This window comes from Carlito syrichta, unplaced genomic scaffold, assembly GCF_000164805.1.
Source record: "Carlito syrichta isolate Samal-C Ts95f unplaced genomic scaffold, Tarsius_syrichta-2.0.1 Scaffold303154, whole genome shotgun sequence".
NCBI classification, from domain to species: domain Eukaryota; kingdom Metazoa; phylum Chordata; class Mammalia; order Primates; family Tarsiidae; genus Carlito; species Carlito syrichta.
The window spans coordinates 117,555-124,779 of record NW_007247250.1 but is presented as its reverse complement, the minus strand read 5'-3'; positions in this window follow the sequence as shown (position 1 = coordinate 124,779).

The following is a 7,225-nucleotide window of genomic DNA, read 5'->3' as shown; positions in this document are numbered from 1 at the left end:
CCCACGGGGTGGGGGCGTCTCAGCGGGGAGCGGGACCCGAGTGAGGGGACTCGGGAAAGAGAGGGTTGTGTGATTGAGGGGTGGGTCCAGAGCCCGGGGAGAAGGCGGGGCTAGGCCGGGGGAGGGGCGGGGAAGGGCAGGGCCAGGAGGATGGGAGTGGGGTCAAGGTAGGGGGTAGGCTCGAGGGCGGGAGGAGAATGAATTGCCGAGGCAGGGGCCGGGTCAGCGGGTTATCGGCGCCCGGCGGTTCCTCCCGCCCTCTTCCTCTCGGGAGGCGTGGCGGACGGCGCCTGGGGATCCCGGGAAGGAGACGGGAGACAGGCAAGTTAGTGTGGATCCTGGCCTGCTAGATCCGGGGAGGCTCCCGTGGGGACTCCGATCCCGGCCCTCGGGGACCCACTCAGCTCCCTCTGCTCCAGCTCCGGAAGGTGGGGAGGAACCAGCTCTGGCAGGGCGGGGGCATCTTCCTCGCGGGCCCAGTGCAGAGGTCTTGTCATGGAAGTTACACGCAGGGAACAGAGTAGAAAATCTTTCTGGCCGTCGGTGGAGACGCAGCATCCCGGCTGCATACAGTCTCCCCAGCAGGGGGCACCTTTGAGGGGGTCCTCCCCCTAGCTTGGAGTCCCTCAGGTCTGGAAGGAGCAAATCGGCCTGGAGTGGCCCCAGAGCGGGGAGGAGGAAGAGCTTCCCCAGGCCGCCAGGGGTCGCTGCTGAGCCGCAGGTGAACTCGCCCTGACCGAGGCCGACCGAAGCCAGCCCAAGCGCCCCGAGTCCTAGAGTAGCCCTTAGGGGTTTCTTTCGCGAACCTCTTCATTGTATAGATGACTAAACTGGGGCCTGGACTTCCGCAGAGCCGCAGTCCTGTGAACTGACCACCTCCTGGCCGTGGTCACTTTTTGGGGCTCCTCCATGCTTCGTCTTTCCCATAACTTGTCTGCCTCCCAGATTCAAGAGTCAGAAATTTGGGAACCATTCTCAATCTCTCCTTTTTTCTTCTCAGCAAATCCAATTGGTCATCACTTCTTGGCCACTGGCCTCCAAAACTTATCCTGAATGTGGTCACTTCTCTCCCCCTCTTGTCACCATCACCCTGGTACAAGCCACCAATGTCTCTTGCATGGCCACAACTACATCCTCCCTACTGGTCACTCTGCCTCCAGTCCTGCCCTGACCCTCCACCACCCAAGCTCCCATCACTTGCAGGATAACGGTCAAAGCCTTGAGCCTGTCATTCTAGCTCCTCATTTGCTCCTGGCGTACTTGTCTACGTTCTTCCCCCACCTCCATCAGCCAAGAAAACTCTCACTCCCTCTGTAAGTCACAGCTCATGTAACCATTTCTGAAAATCCTTTTCACTTTCCCTTGCTCCCAAGCAGAAGTAGTCTTTCCTCTTTGACCCACCTACGGCACCGTTAGAGCACGACCCAGTGGATGGCAGTTATTTACTTTCCTGAAGGGTCCCTCAATTGGAACATCTCAAGGACAGGGCCCATGTCCTTGTATCTTTGTCTTTTGAGTTCCAAACCCAGAGCCTGGCACTTAAGATGAGAGGGGGCGTGGATGTGGGCTCCTGCTTCTCCCACCTCTGCTTTCTCTTCTCCCACCCTCCTCCCCCTGGCTTGGGAGTAAGATGGCCCTCTCTGTGTCACAAGGTGACGGCTTGATTTCTGCACTCACACTACTACTCCTAGGCTCCTGCACAGTTAAAGTAAAACATGGCCCCAGACCTTGGGTGTGCAGGTGTGTGCTAGTCTGAAATGCTATGTGCTGTGGCAGAGGCTGTGTGTGTGTATATGTGTGTGTTTGTGTGTATGTTTGTGTGTGTGTGTGTGTGTATGTATGTTGGGGGAGGCACATCCCCCATTAGCTCTAATGACCTGTGGGGCAGTCAGTGTGAGTCAGTGCTTATGTGTCACTATATTGCCAGTATATCGAAGGGCATGCTGCTGTATATATTTCTGTATCTATGGGGTGGGTACCTGTGCAGGTGAGTGTATTGAAGGTTCCATCTGGAGAATGATTTGGGTGATTTTTAACCTCCTGAGCCCCGAGACAGCCTCAAGTACTTCCCACACCTCCCCCTTGGTAGATTACTGCATGGGGATGTAGACAAGGGCTCCCGAGGGGAACCCAGCATCTGGTGGCATCTTTTCCACAGCTGTTCTTGTGTCAGCCCTCTGGCTCCAGAGAAACGCTCTCCCCACTTCTTGTCCTCACCCGTGTCCAAAGGGAGGGATGACAGCATGTCTAAGATTGATAAGGGTTGAGGGGATTTTGCAAGTCATGTGTGTGAGTATTATCTTTTACTCTGGGTTAAGTGAGTGGGGTTTGCCATGTGGGCCATTTCCTGCTGTCAGGGGATCGGCTGTAGGTCAGAACACAACTTACAGGGAGTGGAAGGAGCAAAACAAAGACTGAGCCTCAAATCCCTAGGCTGCAGGCCACATGTCTCAGTTGCCTCATCTGTGTCATGGGAAGATGCATGGTGACCTGGCAGAATTGAAGTAAACCTGGGGACAGTTGTTACAACTCTGAGCAACTCCTTTATCCCTTTACACTACCCCCTCCCATGCCTCAGTTTCTCAGGGAGGTGGCAGGGCACTAGAAAGAACCTTGGGCCTGTAAGATTAACAGAAGTTGGGATGTGTCCTCATGGAGGGAGAGAGAGCTAACTTATGCTAAGAGGATAAAGCAACACTATTGATATATTGACAGCCCACCCATGTTCTAGCTCAGGTGTGACCTTGGGCACATTATTTCCCCTCTCTGGCCTTCAATATACCCATCTATAGTATAAAGGAATTGAATAAGAAACTATCTGAGGTCCTTCTAGGCATAAAAATGCTAAATTTTTTTTTAGTTCTAAGGGCATATTTATTTTATTTTAAAGATGTGGGTACAAGCCAGGACTAGGTACATAAGTGGTCTACATGCAGGTGACATTTGGGTCTCCCACTGGTCCTCACTTGCCCTAAGATTTTTTTGATGATTAAGAAGGATGCAGCTCTCAGTCTGCCCTAGACCCAAACCTCATGTTTCAGTCTCTCCATCTGTAAATTGGGAAGAATGATGCTGTTATTGGTATATATATATACCTGGCCTGGAGATCTCCAGTCTGTCCAGGGAGCCCTCCAGTCATTCCATCCTCAAGTCAGGACTCAGAACCTCACTGCCTAGTACCTCAGCCCAAGGTGAGCCCTAGGAATCTCCATGGCAACAAACTGGTTATGAACGGGGCTGCAGTTGCCATGGTGACAGTCTGCGCACTCGCGTGCTCTTTCTCTCTCTCTCTTTTTCTCATGCCCCTCCTCTTCCCTCCCCTCTTCTCAATGAAGCAGAGCAATCTTCAGGCCTTAGCTCTCCAGGTGGGATGGGGTGGGGGTTGGGTACAGTGAGAAGGGGGTCCAGATTGGGAAAGAGGGAAGATTGACTGAGTCTGCAGAGGAATGGAAGACTGTTGGGGTGCTGTTGCCATGGTGATTGGGCTGCAGCCTGTTAATTAAGCCCCCGGTTGCCACGGAGACGGTGGTGGTTGACGTGCTCCGCAGCAAACCCTGTGTGAGTGGGGTGTGCTGTGTGCTGGACTCATCAATTCACTGCTAAGGTTTTGGGTGTGAGGACGAGGCATGCAGGTAGGGATGAAGGGGCAGGAGGGAGTTCAGAGCTTTGGTTTGGTGAGGCCAGAGCCGGGGTGAATGGGTTAGGTTATAGGGGTAAAGCAGTGGAGATAGGGATGGATAGGGATTGAGCTCTAAAGGGGAGCCCTCTGCATGCCTGCTGTGGAGAGAGGACCCAGTCATCTGCTCTAGCCTCCACAAGACAGCCCACCTCATCCTGGTTCAGTGAATGCAGCCCTGTGCTGGAGGTCAGGGAACTGTATTCTAGACCCCAGTCTGTCACCAGTTCACTCCATGAAAAAATTTGTACCTTTCCATTTCTGGACTCCACTTTCATGGTAAGTGGTGAGTAGAAAAAATAATTTATAAAGTCTCTTCCAATTCCCAAATCTTAATACCCAGGAGGCAGCTTCCCTGAGCTTTTTTCTCTCTGAGAAACATATGGTGGGAGGGGATATGAGTTTTAGAGACTCAGAGTTCAGAAATAGGACCCTGCCTAGCTCTGCATCTTCTGTTGCTTTAATGAGAGGGTTTCCCTAGCTTTAGATCTTCCTGGGGCTCTGGGTGGGGATGGGGTGCTGAGTTGGCAGCCAGGCTCCTAGAGCTCAGAGCTGAGGGTTACCTTTTACTGGTCACTGCCAGGCTGGCCATGTAGGAGACACTTGCAATGGGCTTTCTCAAAACCTCACCACAGAGGGCTGACCAGAGCCAGAAGGGCCCAGTCTTCTTGAGAGTGAGAGGTGTCAGTTGAGGGGCTGGGGTCTCCCCTTATGACTGTCTCCTCACTTGGTCTGGGCTCCTCAGGAAGGCATATGTGATTTTAGTCTGAGATGAATAGAGAGAGCAAGAGTTTTCAGAGCAGGAATAAGTGCCATGGATCATATAATACAACCCTTTCATTTTACAGTTTGGATACTGAGACCCACAGAGAGGAACTCGGTTTTGCCCAGAGATACATAGAGAATTTTGGGACAGAAGATGGAATAGAACCACTATCTCCTGAATCCCAGACAGCTCTTGAGATAGGAACTCTGGAGAGGTTGGACAGACAGGTTGCACAGGGAAAGATAAATTGCCCCTGCCTTCACCTGTATTCCCTAGGGGTCTAGGTTTCCCTGTGGGTGGGCTCAGCCCCTGAGTGGCCTGAGCTGGATCACAAATGAAGGAAAATATTCCCCAGTGAAAGTCCCAGGCCTGGGATTGCTGAAAAACCTCAGCATTTACTTCATTCCACAGCTCTTCTCAGACATACTATACGTGTTTTACTATGTTCTGCGTCTCTACAGAGTGGTATACCATAGTGCTGCTGCTGCTGGTGGTGGTGTGTGTGGTGGGTGCCTAAAGATTCTTGAACACTGTCCTTCCCACCTGCTATGTTTTTAATCACTGTCACCAATCCAAACTCATGGCAGATTTTTGTGGTCTTTCTGGGAGAGCCAAGAATACCTATACTCACACCGTGTCTGAGTAGCTAAGTGTTTACCCTAAAGGGTCTGTTGGGTGTCCAGAAAATCAAGTGGCGGTGATACCTTGTTGGAGGTGCCCCTCAGAGGCACCTTGAGTCAACCGCTGAAGACTCCGTTGTTGACCCAATCATTGACGTATGTGTACAAGGGAAGCTGAGAAACCGGCTCTGTCCATGGTGCTGAAAAGTTCTGCCCTCTAGCCGGGTCTCCCAGGAATGACTCTTTAGGCCATCTTGATGGTCTTCTGGGTCCCCAATTAAGATGCAAGCCAGCCGGGCTCGGTGGCTCGGCCTGTAATCCCGCGCCTTGGGAGGCTGAGGTGAGTGGATTGCCTGAGCCCGCGGGTTCGAGACCCGCCTGGGCAAATTGGTGAGACCTCTTCTCTACAATAAATCAAAAAAGTAGCCGGGCATGGTAGTGCGCGCCTGTAATTTCAGCTACTTGGAAGGCTGAGGCGGAAGGATCGCCAGAGCCCCAGCAGGTCGAGGCTGCGGTGGCCTGGAGCGGCCACTGCACTCCAGTCTGGGCGACAGAGTGAGACTCCAACTCAAAAAAAAAAAGCAAGCCAAGAGCAAAAAAAAAGATGCATTCCAGCCCTGCATCTCTGAAGCCAGAGCACAAGAAAAGGAATAAAGCACATCTCCGATCCAGTCCTTGTTCTTATTTTGGGAGCCCAAAATCAGAGGCTACTGAGAGGTTTAGATATGACTGAATCCTTGTCTCTCCTATGGAGGCAAACCAGTTTATAAAGAGTTTCAGGCTGGGCATGGTGGTTCACACCTGTAATCCCAGCACTTTGGGAAGTAGGGTGGAAGTATTGCTTGAACCCAGGAGTTGGTGACCAGTCTGGGCAACATAGTGAGGCCTTGTCTCTACAAAAAAATTAAAAAAACTAGCTGGGTGTGGTGGTGTGTGCCTGTATCCCAGCTACTCTGGAGGCTAATGCAGGAGAATCACTTGAGCCCAGGAGGAGATGTGCTGAGCAGCTGTGATCCAGCAATGCACTCCAGCCTGGGCAACAGAGTGAGACCCTGATTCAAAAAAAAAAGAAAAAAAAAAAAGAGAGAGAGAGATTTTGTTGAGAGGGAGAGTCCTAATCTGGAGTAAAGCTAACTGAATTCTAGACCAGATTCTGCCACTCACTGGTGTTGTGTCCATGGGCATTCATTTTCCCTCTATGGGCTTTAGTTTTCATTCGTAAAATGAAAGCTGTGCATTAGATAAGATCACTGATCCTTCCCCAGCCCTAGAACTCTCCTGGAATTTAGAGGGCCAGCGCTGGGAGTTAATGTGTGTCTGAAGATTATTTTCCCTCAATCTGCTCCTACGCTCAGATGTTTAGATCTTCTAGAGACTCAAAAGGTTCAAACCCCTGATGTCACTTCCTGAGATGTCTCCACCACTGGTTCAAACCTAGACTCTAGGGGTGCTGAGGGGTCCTAGGATGATCAAGCTTGGGGGGATTGGTCTTAGGGGGAGGGAGGAGGAACACAGAGAGCATGTCAGCTCTGGAAGCCTCAGAAAGCAATCCTGGATTAGGGGATTAGACACTACCGCCCCAGGAGAAAATCTGGTCCCAAATTGACAGGCGGCCTCATTCCCCCCTCCCCCACTCTGTCCCTGGCCAGCCTTCGGACCAACCAGCCCTTCCTAGAGGCTGCACCATCCTGGGTGGAAAGTCAGCGCTCCCTGGAACCTCACCGCTGCCTCCTCTCCTCACCATGTCTCATCCCAGATCATTCCACAGGGGTCTCATCTGTGGACTCCAGGGACTTGTCTTGAGGGTGGGATGCTGGGACTTCTGACAGTTTTAGCACAATGAGAGGGTTTCCTGTACCTCCTCAGGCTCCACCCCACCCATTTTAAGACAGGACTTGGTAGACAGTCAGCCAGTGACCCAAATGTCCCTGGGGCAGCACAGTGCTTCAGTCCTGGGCCCTCTTGAGCAGTGGTGTGGGAGAGGGTCTAGTTATCCCTCCCTATTCAGGGCTGGCTGCTCCAGCTTTGCAGACAGACTCCTCAAGGGCCCCCTATTCCATAGCGATTCCTCTGCACCCCCCCACCTCAGGCCCCTTCATCTGCCCCCTGGGGGTTACCTCAGACCCCCAGTCAGGCCGCCGCTGCGGGGCCGCCTCCCCGCGG